General features: G+C 37.9%; 1 pseudogene; it reads left to right on the top strand.

Annotated features, from left to right (window-relative positions):
• The first annotated feature begins 1,629 nt into the window (after positions 1-1,629).
• Positions 1,630-3,570, top strand: LOC119511485 (annotated as a pseudogene).
• Positions 3,571-14,023: the final 10,453 nt, after the last annotated feature.

Raw genomic sequence — 14,023 nt, forward strand, 5'->3', positions numbered from 1 at the left:
GAAAACTGGCAAAAAAATTCCTGTCTCAGAGAGTTTATAGATATTGGTTCTTTTAGTTATTTGGTTGACATGTGCAAAGCTTTTAAATAGAGTTAAACATTTTGCAGCTACCTCAAGAAAAATCCCTTAGTAATTGCTCCCAATTATTTGATACTTTTTCTTTTCTTCTTCCTTTTTTTTAATCATAAGGTTCTTTGTTTGTTCCTTGATCAAGAAAGACAGAGTTTCCATGATGAGGCCTGGACAAGTGCCACCCTTAGGTCTCCTCCCATCCAACCAGAGTAAATGTATCTATGAGCAGGGAGAGTCAGACTAGCTCCCCTCCACCAAATTCTGTAATTCCAAGCACTCAGATAGTCTTTCAGGGAGCATGAGTTTCTAGAAGGAGATTTTCCTAGAAACGGCATAATTTTAAAGTATACTGTAACTTTACTACACGTAGTAGTCAAGAAAATGTTAAATAGCTAAATGATTTTTATTTAATTTTGGGAACTATTGCAGTCAAGTGTGGCCAGCATTTTTGAAGAAGAGTCTGGCTATATTTTAGCTCCTGGAGAGGGAAGGCTTTGAAGTAGAGAAAATGACACATCTGAGGTTCAGAGTCTTAAAATCTCCAATGAGGATATACCTCCTAGGGGTCCCGCTCCACTCAAAGCCACAGGAAAAGGTAAATAGTCTCTTCCATTTGCAGAAAGCAAGCATGAGAGAGCAATCACATTGCAAACACAAGTGGAACCAAACAATGGGAACGAGCATTAAGGGTAGTCTGGGTGATGACACAGCCCTAAAGAAAGAAACCGAGGAGGTCCCTGAACCTGCTGCTAAGTGGCTGGTTTTCTGGGGTTGAAGGGGTATCTGTTACAAGTCTGAGTGACCTGAGGCTTGTAGGAGAGAACATGTAAAATAAAAAGCAGTAAGGTCAACGCAGTGAATGTGGTAGCTTTGTGGTATGAGGAACAGCTGTGCTCAGAGTAATATGGTGAGATGTAAATTGTGGAAACTTTGAAGAGATAAAGAGTGAGAAAAAATAATTATGGTGAAAATAGTGCCTCTGGATTATAAGCTCAAGCTCAGGAGGTATTTAGTTTATCTCTGTGTTCTGAGCACTTATCATACTTTATGGGGTCATAATAATTGTAGAATTAAAGCTAAGGTAAACATAGGCAGCTGAAATGGGCTGTACTCTTGCACCTCAATATTTACTTTGAAGTCAATTGCAAGCTCCTATAACATATAGATGAGAGAGAGAGAAGGCAGAAAGGTGACTGACATGTGAACATGTTTGGAGGATAGGAAGTGAGTGAAAAAGGTGGCAAAAGGATAGTGGATGAAAACAAGTGTGTTGGGCCATTCAAAAGGATGATAAGTTACATGACATGACAATTTTGAAGGTCATTTTAAGTACATAAGCTTTCCACTTTACTTCATAACTTAAACCTTCCATTTATGATGTGTCTCACCTGTAGTTGAGAGATGAAGACACTGACTTAATAATCATAGAGTTCTCTTAACTAAAATTTCTTTTCTGTTAGTTCCCATAGAATTCCCATCATCTTTTTTTCTTTTTCTTTTTTTGTCTGTCTTTTTAAAAAATGCTGGAGGAGAACACAGCGCTATGGCTGTGTTGCTATGGGTGGGAGGAGAGCCCCACGCCCCAGGTGGTGGATCCTTGGGCTGGCCCCTTATTCACCATCAGACTCACGGAACTATAGCCATTGGGACACTGAACTCAGTGATGGCTATTACTGGGGTCATCTTAATCTTCAGGCCGTAACTGAACAGAGCTCTCTTGATGATTTCCTTGCAACTACAGAACTTGCAGGAAGAGAATTTGTGGCTGAGAAGCTTACTATTAAGTTTGTACTTCCTGAGGCTAGAACTGTATTTCTGTCTTTTGAGAGGGCCAGAGAATTAAGAAACTCCATGAAGAAAACAAAGAGTTCTTGTGTATGCCAAGGAGACCAAACTGGGACCAACAGACTGCTCCAGAAGAACTCAAACAGGCAGAGAAAGATAACTTTCTAGAATGGAGATGTCAACTTGTCTGGCTAGAAGAGGAACAAAAGCTGATATTGACTCCATTTGAAAGAAATTTGTACTTTGAGCATCAGCTTCAGGGAGTCATTGAGAGAAGTGACATTGTGATCTAGATAATAGATGTTTGGAATCTTCTCCTGTTTATATGTAAGGATTTGGAATGTTACATTAAAGAAAGGGATGATGATAAGAAGAATGTTATTTTCATAAATAAGTCCAACTTGTAGACTGCAGAGCAGCAGAGTATCTGGCAACATACTTTCAAACAGAAGGTGTCAAGGTTATTTTCCAGTCAGCTTTGGCCAAACTCATCCAACTGAGTGACGACACTAAGGAACAAGTAAATGCAGATCCTGGAGAAACCAACTCAACTGAGCTTGAAAACTCTGAGCTTGATGAGTCTGAGATGGAACATCTCCCAGGCAGGTTTTATCCCTGCTAGTGAAGATGCCTCCAGTGATGACAACAACATGAGTTTGATGACTGTCAGGGGGAGGAGGATTGGCAGACATGTTCAAAAGAAGATGGCAACTTTGACAAAGATTCTTGTGGCCAGGACTGAAAGGAAAAGCTGTACTGTGTATTCTGAGGCTCAGGGCAGGAGACCCTACAGAAGAGGCAAACACACGATATTAGCCATGTGGTATCAAAGCAGGAATTACTGGAGATCTTTAAGCAGCTACACACTGGGAAGAAGTTGAAAGGCAGACAACATACTATTGGACTGGGGGGCTGCCCTAAGGTTGGTAAGAGCTCAATCAACATCATCATGGGCAACAAGAGAATGTCTGTGTCTGCCACACCTGGTCACACCAAGCATTTTCAGACTGTGTGTGGAGCCTGCCCTCTGCTTACATGGCTGCCCAGGCATGGAGACACCATCCTTTGTTTCTACCAAGGCAGAGAATACTTGCAATGGTATGCTACCAATAGGCCAGATGAGAGATTACATCCCAACTGCATCACTACTTTGCCAGACTATTCCAAGACATGTTTTAGAGGTTACCTACGGACTTAATATCATAAAGCCTAAAGAAGATGAAGAACCCCTCCTACCTCCAACATCAGAAAAATTGCTGACAGCTTATGGATATATGCAAGGATTCATGACAGCTCATGGGCAGCCGGACCAACCTCCATCTGCATGATATATCCTGAAGGACTATGTCAGAGGTAAACTCCTATACTGTCGTCTGCCTCCTGAAACTGTCCTTTGGCCTCTTAGCATCAACAAGAGCATCTCCTAGAAAACAAAATGAATGGTAATAAAATAAAAGTGCAGCCAGACAGAAGTAAAAGAGAAAAACAGATTGAAAATGCAGTCGACAAAAGTTTTTTTTTTTTTTTGTCAAGAGAATGTGAGAGCTTAGACCAAAGGAGTCCAGGCTGTGATGGGCAACAAGCCTGGGAGTAGCCAGGTGTTTGCAATTACTATGAGCTCAGAGAGCAGGCTGGGAAGTCCTGAAAAAAAAATATGGCGACAAAAATGAAAAAGAGAAAAGTCATAGACTCTATAAGCACCTGGGTATGTAAGCTTGGGCTGCAATAGACATGGCATCTGCATTGTGCAGATGGAAAAGGACAGAACCTGCGTGTTGCCTGTGGAACTTTTCTAGGACACTGGCACTACAGAACGGACCTTACTGTTGGAGAGCACAGCCACACCCAACAGACTTCATTTCAAGACTAAGGTGCTCCTTGAAACCCCATGTCTGACTAAAGTAGTCACCTTGGAGTCTAGAAACCTACTCCAAGAGGAGTCTAAACTAAAGATGATTGAATGAATTACGGACTGATATATATTTGTGTAAATTACATAAATGCATACTGATTTGAAAAGATATCAAAATCAAATTGCCACTAGCAGATACATTTTTTAAAATGCAAGGCTCCTAGAGCCAGAGGCCATATCTTATTCATCCCTGTCCTCCTCCAAGTGTTCTGAGCAGTTTTGAGCACAAAAGAGGCCCTTAATGTATATTTATTATTAAACAAATTATGAAAAATTAGTGATTGGCTAAAACCAGAATGATGTTTGTAGTGAGTTTTGTTTTTTTGTAAATTTTCATGTTTAATTTATCCATGGTCTGATTGATTGTTCCTAATCAAATCCATTGTTACTGAAATTTCAAATAAATAGCCCTATCACGTATTATTATAGTAGAATTAATTCTCTGAATGCAGAAAGTTTTATATACTAACATATGTTAACTGAAATCATAGAGACAAGGTGTTCTGGTTTGCTAATGCTGCCATTATGCAAAATGCCAGGAATGGATTGGCTTTTATAAATGGTGTTTATTTGTTTACAAAGTTACAGTCCTAAGGCCATAAAAGTGTCCAAACTAAGGCATCAGTAATAGGATGCCTTCACTGAAGGATGGCCAGTGGCGTCCAGAAGCCTCTGTTGGCTGGGAAGGCATGTGGCTGGCATGTGCTGTTCCCAGGTTGTGTTTCAGCTCCTCTCTCAGCTCCAGTGTGTCCTTAGCTTAGCATCTCCCAATGTCCTTCAATTAAAATCATAACAACAACTTAAGGACTTTATAAAACAAAATATTTACAATTTAAAAACAATGCAGTATAAACCAACTACATGTATATCAAGAGGTTTCATAGTAAGTAGACTATAAGGAATAGGGAAGATTTAGTGAGGGAAAGACTAGTGGTGGAGATATAGTGTGGATCTTATTTTGCAAAAGGTCAGGGGTGTGGATTAGGAAAGAAGAAGAACATTATTTTCCTAGGTAGAGACGTTTGATGTGCAAAAGCTTGGAGGCAAAGTGTTAGATGACCAGCAGAGGATTATCAATGGAATGGAATGACATTTTGGAGAATAATAAGAGATAAGGTTGAATAGACATTGTAACTGGAATGACATCTCCACTAAGTTAGCCTTTAGTTAAATTTAAGGTATTGCTTAACATTGGGAAAAATCTGAGAATTTCTAAGGCAGAAAGAGCTCCCTTATTCCTGTGTTCTCTGCATTGTTCTTTCATTCCAGACTTTTTATACAATAGTAACAATGACTTTGTTTCACAGCCATCCTTCCCAGTTTTGATTTTCTTGCCCTTTATAAAGCTCCTTAGTGGTTTTTCCCTTCGAGCTGAGGATAGACTATGTATCTACCATTTCCTGGGCTCTGCCAGCCCTGCATCCCCTCACTGCAGTCACATGCTGTCAGCAAAATAAGCAAACAGATGCCTGGCTTTTTGGGAATGAACACATGTCAGAGACAGAACCACTACCAAATGCTCCAAAATTACATTTTCACCTGCTTCTGTAGTGTGTTTCCCTTATTTAGGGAGAAATTATTCTGAAAATTGGGTAGGAGCTGTCTATCATCAGAACAAGCCTTGCCTTGCCTTGCCTTTGCCTTTGCCTTGCCTTTGCCTTGCCTTGCCTTGCCTTGCCTTGCCTTGCCTTCCTCTCCAATTATTTCATTCACTACTCCACCATGAATTCACCCCTTATAATTAAAAAGTTACTGATCTAGTTATGTCTGCTTTTAGTATCAATTAGAATGAGTCATTGTTCTTGGATTTGAGATCTCTGCAGAGCAGTGGTTCCAATTCTCTTAGGTAGTTTTGTGCACCAGAGTTTATGCTAGGAATATGGATCATCCTCTTCTCCAGAAGATTCTGAGTTGCAGATCCATGATTCATCTTGTGGGAGAGGAAGGGGTAGCAGTGGACAGGTAACATATGGAGCCAGAGACAGAGGACAGTGAAAGAACTCTAAACTGGAAGCCAGGATCTTGCAGTCCATTTCTTCTTGGGCTGCTAACCAGCCACCAGACAAGTCCTTTCATGTCCTAGATCTTATTATGAACTTTGCAAAATCAGAGACTTGGACTATATAATTTTAAAAGAATGTTCCAGCTCCCAAAGGCAATGACTTTATGTCTTTCTGGATGACAAGAAAGCAACAGAAAGCAAACTCACTGAAATATATATTTGTTCTGAAGACATTATTTGCAATTTTCCATTGTATTATACAGGTTTCCTCATGAAGCAGCAGTAGATCTGGAAAGAGCGGACCTAAGTTTCCAGGCAAAGGTCTTGCAAATTGCTGTTAATAGAACTGCAGTCTATTTAATATGTTTTCTATCTTTCCATAGAGGCAAAGTCACAAGGATGAGGCTCAAACAATAGAGTACAATATAATAAGCAACTGCCATGTTGTTTTCTAGTTGCTCTGTCAGAATCATATGCATTACCTAAAAACTATTACATCAAGAAAAATTGCAGTTTTTCTATTTTCTGTCAAATAATTAAGTAGAACAGTTGTTTACTCAAGCAGCAGCCGAATTCATTATAAAATGGCATTACTAATCATGGAAATTTAGGAAACATGTTTTATTTATTTATTTTTTGCTCAGTGGTAATTGAGGATGAACTATGGAGTTGAGTAACTGAGTAACTGAGTAACTGAGTATGAATATGGTAATTGAGTATGGAAAATGTGACACAGGGAACCAAAACAAACCACTAATAGGAAAGAAAAAAATGGCTCTACATTTACTTGGTGTTTCTCTGTTTTAGAAAAGGGATAAAGAGTCTACATTAATAAATATTTCTTTTTAAAGATTTTTTTAATGGGCTTTGAGTTAGAGCTAATGAAATATCAGGGAACAAAAATATAACTCCCTCATTATATTTCTAAAATTAGTCTCAACTTATCCTATGAGCACAGCCTAATACTCTTAACTTTCTGTGTCATCTTTTTCTATAAAATGGGAACACAGAACTGACATCCTTCACATGATTGATATAAGACGACAACTACAAAATGTGTTAGTAACAATAAAAGAAAAGAAAGGCTGACAAAGTAATTGAAAAACAAGAACAAAACAAATTCCCAAACAAGTTGAGTTCCAAAAGTAATAAATTACTTGATATTTATCAGAGTTAAGCCAATTGCTAGTTACTAGCACCAACCATTCAAACTACTATAGAGCCAGTTGGGTGACTTTTCCAATTGGACACTAAATCTCTTCATTGATGACTGATGTGTGTCCCAGCATTGTTAGGTTGGCTCAAGGAAAAGCTCCAGTGTTTTAAAATAGGCTATTTTGTTAACTTTAAATCTTTAAAATGTTTAATTAATATAATGTTGAAGAGTTAATGTAGTCATTTAGTTCTGAAACCAAAAATATAAAAAGTATAGAGTGAAAATCCCCCTCCCCATCTGCCCAAGTAAGTCTTAAGTTCAACCAGCTTTTAACTAAGGTCAGACAAAGTGGCTTGTATGCTTACTTAATTCACTTTTTGTCTTTTCTAAGGTGTTTCAGCAAGATGTTGCCTTATGATGAGGGTAGGAATGAAAAAAACAGTGCAGAAGTAGAAAGTATCATGTCATGTTGAAATAAAAGAATCATTTTCTCTATAAATTTTTGGAAATAAAGAAATGTTGTCTTCTCAGTGCAAACACCCAGTTGGAAAAACTTGGCTCAACAGGATAAAAGGAAATTACTAAATATTGACAGGAAAATCAACTACTATAACTGATTTTATTACATGCCTCATGTTATTAAACTGTTTAGTAATCAATTCTAATTAGAAGCATATAACTAAGTCCACTTTAGCTATTGGAAAACTGTACAGTACGAGATACCAAAATAAGAATAGCTGTAACCATTTCTATTCTGTGGTTTTAAAAATGCACTCTGGAAATTATATTAGTCTTGATAAAGAATAGGACCATGTTTTTGTTTGAAGTACAAGAAGTCTAAGTAGATTTGGGCTTAGTATGGTTTTAGGGATATGGTGTATTGCAGTGCATATGTAATGTGGATGATTTTCGATTCTATAAAAATTGATTCCAGTGTTTTTCTTTTAAAACAGGCATCAGCATGGTCTCCCAGTGTGATGTGGGAAATTGTCCAAACTGACAACTGGATAAAAAAACAAGTGCTTGGTATGCTACTGTTTTGCTTGGTGCTATTATTCAAATTGAAAATAAACTCCAGCTCTGGAAATGTTTGAATGTATACAGTCACCTGAGTAAACTGAGCTTTTACTCCATCCCGCTTATAGTAAGCCATGTCTTTAGAATTGTGAGCCACCATGATAAAGTGGAAAAACTGGTTGCATTGCTGGCAAAATTATAATATGTAAGCATTTCCTGCATGATAAAAAATTTATTAATCTTCCATATAATCATAGAAACTATATAGATAATGCTGTGGGTTTTTTTTTAATGACAGAATTGAAGATTGGCTTACAGAGCAATTTTCTAAAAAAATAAGAACCAATCTCAGCAAATTGTCTCTCTTTTACCTTTATTGCTCATTCAACATCATATCATGAAGAAAGAAGAAGATGAAGAATGAAGACAAAGAAGGAGAAAGAGGAGAAGGAAGGAAAGGAGGAGGAAAAGGAGCAGGCTAGGAAGGAAGGAAGAAAGGGAGGCAGGGAGGGAGGGAGGGAGGGAGGAAGGGCAAACAAAAAAGAGACAACATAGTTATACCAGTTACCAGTCTCTTGTTACCTTCTTTCCCCTGCTTTCCTGCTCCTGGTTCTAAGGCACAGAGCCTCAATGTCTAAGCACTTTCCTTCAGGATGGTCACAACTGGTGATGGATGTGATCTTCATGACCTATCTGGGACCAACTTTTGACCATTGCTAACCTTCCATATTGTGCTGACTGGCTTCTACTTATTTGGGAAGCCATGAGGGAAAAGTTAAATATCAAAAATATCATTAACAAGCAATATGCCTGTCTGCCTGCCTGCCTAAATATCATGCTTCTCATAGTGCTTCCTGCACTCTGGCACCATTACCCATCCCTTCAGTTTTGTTTTGTTTTTTAATCCAGAAGAAACCTACTTTTAATTGTCCTTCACCTCAAGTATAGTTCATTATTTTATTTTCTCCCAAGTACCAGTCAGAAGGATGAGGGTCCAATTATTGTTGTCTAAAGTATTTTATCTTACTTATGGTGACAAAATTAATAATTCTTAGAAATCTGGTTAACTGGTACAAAGTTATCATTGATTTATGGTGCATTTTTAAACTAAAACACACTCAACATCTAACACTAAATATAATTGGTGTGTCTGTCATTTTTCTGTTTTTAAAATGAGATCATTGAAACAATATTTTGTTGATAGTTTTGTTCCTTTTCCTCTTCTTAAGATGACAAAATATGCAGAATATTTGATGGATAAGTGCAGGCCCCCTCTCCCCATCGCAGGCAGGCTAACTAGAATAGAATTTTCCAAAATCCTGTGGTATGTGTATTCAGGCTGCATATAGTCAGGCAAATAAGACTTTAGCATCCTTGAGTGGAGAAACCATATTCTTTATATATCTTTGTAACTTCCATAGCTCTTAAGATGCTAAAGAACATCTTAAGATGTTGGATGATAAGAGCGGACCTTAGCATCTCTGAGTGGTCCTTGCAAGCTGCTTCTCCTAACAGCCCCTTGCCCTTTCAGGCCGCATTATTTACCAGCAATTCTTGTCTTTCCATATGGCTTGGATGATAAGCTGCCCTCAGCTGCCCTTGACTTCTGCTTTTCCCACCGTATAGTTTGAAACTTCCAATCCCCATAATCCATAACCCCTCCCCTCTGGATCACAACAAAAACAAGAGCCAGAGACCCACAGGTGCTTCTTTACCACCTCCTCCATGGACCTTCACAGGAGCCTAGTTTAGGCAAGCCTGGGGCCCCTACAGCAGTCACCCTCATGCTCCCCTCTCCCCCTCAAGGCCTTTAATCTAACAAAACTGTTCTTTCATGCATTCTCAGCTGACTGGTCATCTGTGTTTGCACTTCATCCCCTAAAGAACTTCCATGTAATGTCCAAAATAGTGCTTAATAGGCAATGCTATTTAAAAAAAGGAGCTTCAATGTAGTTATTTTAGGTTATTTGGTATATCTTATACCTCTGTTTGATTATGGCTTGTTAATTTTCTTGGGGTAGGGTAGGAACATGTTGGAAACAATGTAGTTATTTTAGATTATTTGTTTTTCTTATTCCTTTGGATATGGTTTATTAATTTTCAGGGGGGTATGGTAAGAACATGTTAGAAGCAAAGTAGTCATTTTAGGTTATTTGTTTTTCTTAATCCTTTGCTTTGTTTTGTTGGAAATGTGTTTTTCTGTTTGTGCGTTTGTCTTAGTTTTTTGATAAATAAAGTTAAAAAATTAAAAAAACAAAAAAATAGGCAATGCTAATTGACTAATGGTAGATAAAATTATTGAACTGAGAAAATCGAGTATTTTATAGATACGTCATAATTTTCCCTCAAAACTTTTAAAAAACTGAAATAAAGCCAGATATTTTGCTGGCTTGCCAGAGAGTTATTTGGTGCTTTACTAGTTTAATTCATTTCACTGGCGTTTGTTGATATCCTGTCGTGGTGGACATGGACATAGATCACCGTTCATGGAGGCCCATCCACTCACATGTCTGAGTTATGCTGTCAGCTCAGACTTCAGCTGGGGCTGTCAACTGGAACATACACATGTATCCTTTCCTCGGGTTTCCTCAGAGCATGGTGACTGGAGCCATGAGAAAGCACTCCAAGAGAACCAGCTGTGAGCTGTATTACCAGGTTTGTTCTGTCCTTGGAAGATTCACAGTTTGACTTGTGTGTGACGCAGTTTCCAGGGGACAGAGCATAGAGTCCACTTCTTCAAGGGAAGAATGTCAAATTTACAGTGCAAAAAGAGCATGTGGGATGGGAGAAATTGTTGTGATCGTCTTTGGAAAATATACTGTGACAGAGAGTGGGTTCTCGTCTTATCAAAAAAATAAATGAAATATTATATTAAGGATTTAGTTATCTAGTTATGACTTTATTAAAATAATTAGCTAAATATTATTTTTAAAAACTTATGCAAATGATTTGATGTCAGAGATTTGCTACAAAGCAATTTGGTGCAGGGTTGACGGGGTGGGAGTGTGGATGAAATAAGATTGGACACGAATTAATAATTGTTCAAGCTGAGTGATGCATACATGGGCATTCAATATACTATTCTGTCACCTCTCATGTATGTTTAACATTTCCTATAATAAAAAGTTAAAATAGTCATGGAAAACTACCATGTAGTTGTAATTACATTCCTTAGTTGTATCTTTTCTTTATGATTTTTGGCTTTTCTAATACATTTGATGTTTTAAAAAAATCCAGGGGACTTCTGCTTCTGGGAAAATGGAGTAGATATACTTTTCCCTATTCTTCCTATGAGTACAACTAAAAACCTTGAAAATTACGTACAAAACAAACATAAGAAGACCCTCAAAAGAGAAAAGAAGGCAGCAAACTGTCTAGGGACCTCAGGACCTAAGTGATGGATTCTCTGGATTTTCCTTTTGCTTCATATATCCTAGACTGACTATTGTAGAATTTGGCAATCTGGAAATGCTAATGCAGGCAAACAAAAAGGTCCCAACAAAGGCCTTCTGTATCTAGCCAAATGAATAGGAAAGGAAGATCAAAGCAAGACAGAAAAGTTTTAAACAGCCATCCGTTTCCCCACTCAGTCAAATACCACAGAAAAAAACTGTGACCCCCACCCCCACTCACACCAGCAAAGGCCAAATGTTAAACCTAGAATTCCACCTCATCATGCTGAAATGAGGTGTTCCAATACCACAGTATCTGTAGAGACCACATGGGGAGCTTGGACTTCTACCTTCACCCAAAAGTTGAGATGCCCCTGGGCTGATGTCAGAGGAAGCCTAATGGAGAGTGAGGTTTTCACCATCACTCAGCAGTGAGGAGGCCATTCCTGCTTCCAGATATCATTGGAGGCCTTGTGGGAAGCAATAATGAAGTACTCCTACAGCTTCTAGTCAAGAAAGTATCAGTGGAGGCCTAGTGGAGGGCTGGAAGCTCTGCACCCACCCAGCAGTAATGAGGATACCCACTTTTGAGTGTCAGTCAATTCAGGCCAAGGAGGGTACATGGACTTCTACCCCCACCTGGCAGTAAAGAGAAGGTTCCTTCTCCCCATTTTCCTTCTGAAATATTATCAGAAGAAGGCAATTAAATCAGAAAGCATAAATAAGATATGGAGACCCATGATATAATAACCCCAAATGTCCAGGTCTCAATCTAAATCATTCATCATACCAATAATCAAGAAGAAATCAAAATAAATGAAAAAAAGAATTAATAGATGCCAACACTGAGATGATAGATAGAGATGTTAGACTTATTTGATAAAGATATTAAATCATGAAAATGCTTTAGCAAACACTTATGAGTACAATTGAAATAAATGAGAAATAGAATGTCACAGCAAAGAAATAGAAAGCCTCAGCAAAGAAATAAAAGATATAAAGAACCAAATGGAAATTCTAGGAAGTGAAAAATACAATAACTGAAATAAAAACTCAATGAATGATCTCAACAGCCAAATGAAAGGGACATAGGAGTCAGTGAACTGAAAGCTAGATCAAGAGAAATTACCATTTCTGAGCAACAGAGAGAAAATCTACTGAAAAAAAAAAAATGAATAGTACCTCAGAGTCCAGTAGAAACTTAATAAAATATTTAATGTTCATGTCATTAGAGTCCTGGAAAGAAAGGAGTAAGAGGGAGCAGCTAAAAAAATTACTCAAAAGATAAGTAGTTGACACTTCCCAAATTTGGCAAAAGGCATAAAATTACATATTTAGAAAGCTGAGAAAATAATGAAAGGTCAATCTCCCAAGAAAACATAGCTGTCCTAATATGTATACAACAAACAACAGAGCTGCTAAATATGGAACACAAAAACAGAACTAAAAGGAGAAGCAAACAAATTGACAATAGTAGTTGGAGACCTTGACATCCATCTCTCAACAATTGATAGAACAACTAGTTAGAAAATCAACAATACCATCAATCAATAAGATCTAATCAACATTTTTAGAACACTCCACCCAACAACAGCAGAAATACACATCCTTTCAAGTGCTCATGTTTCCTATATCAAGATAAACAATATACTAAGCCATAACATAAACTGAAATATATTTAAATTGTATAGTGTGTGTTCTCTGACCACAATGGAATCAAACTAGAAATCAATAACAGAAAGATGGGAAAATTTTTGAATACATGGAAACTAAACAACATACTTCTAAATAATATTAGGGTCAAAGGGAAGTCTTAAAGTAATATCAAAATACATTTTACTGACTGAAAATAAAAGCACAACATATCAAGATTTCTGAGGCACAGCCAAAAGTAGTTCTGAGAGGAAAATTAATACCAAAGGCATTTATCAGGAAAGAAGATGTTCCTGTTTGCTAATACTGCTATTTTGCAAAACACCAGAAATGGATTGGCTTTTATAAAGGGGGTTTATTTGGTTACAAAGTTACAGTCTTAAAGCCATAAAATTGTCCAAGCTACAGCATCAACAATAGGGTACCTCCACTGAAAGCTGGCTGATGGTGTCCGGAAAGCCTCTGTCAGCTGGGAAGGCACATGGCTGGTGTCTGCTTGCTCCCAGGTTGTGTTTCAAAATGGCATTCTCCAAAATGTCAGCAAAAGTCTGCTTTCAACGGCCATCTCCAAAATGTGTCTGTCAGCTGCAGCACTGAGTTCCTTTTGTTTGTCAGGTCTTTCATATGGCTCTAGTAAACTAATCCAGGCCTACATTGAATGCGTGGATCCACACCTCCATGGAAATTATCTAATCAGAGTTATCACCTACAGTTGGGTGGGTCACATCTCCACGGAAACAACCCAATCCAAAGTTTCCAACTTAATCAACACTAATACGTCTGCCCCAACAAGACTGCATCAAAGAACATGGGGTCTGGGGGGACATAATACATCCAAACCAGCACAGAGGACAAGTCTCAAATCAATAATATAATATCCATCTCAAAATCTAGAAAAAGAGGAACAAAATAAGACCAAAGCAATCAGAAGGAAGGAAGTAATAAAGATGAAAGCAGAAATCAATGAAGTTGAAAAGAGAAAAATAATAGAGAAATTAATGAAAAAAGAACTGGTTCTTTTAAATGAGCACTAT

The sequence above is a fragment of the Choloepus didactylus genome, chromosome 2, assembly GCF_015220235.1.
Source record: "Choloepus didactylus isolate mChoDid1 chromosome 2, mChoDid1.pri, whole genome shotgun sequence".
Lineage (NCBI taxonomy): Eukaryota > Metazoa > Chordata > Mammalia > Pilosa > Megalonychidae > Choloepus > Choloepus didactylus.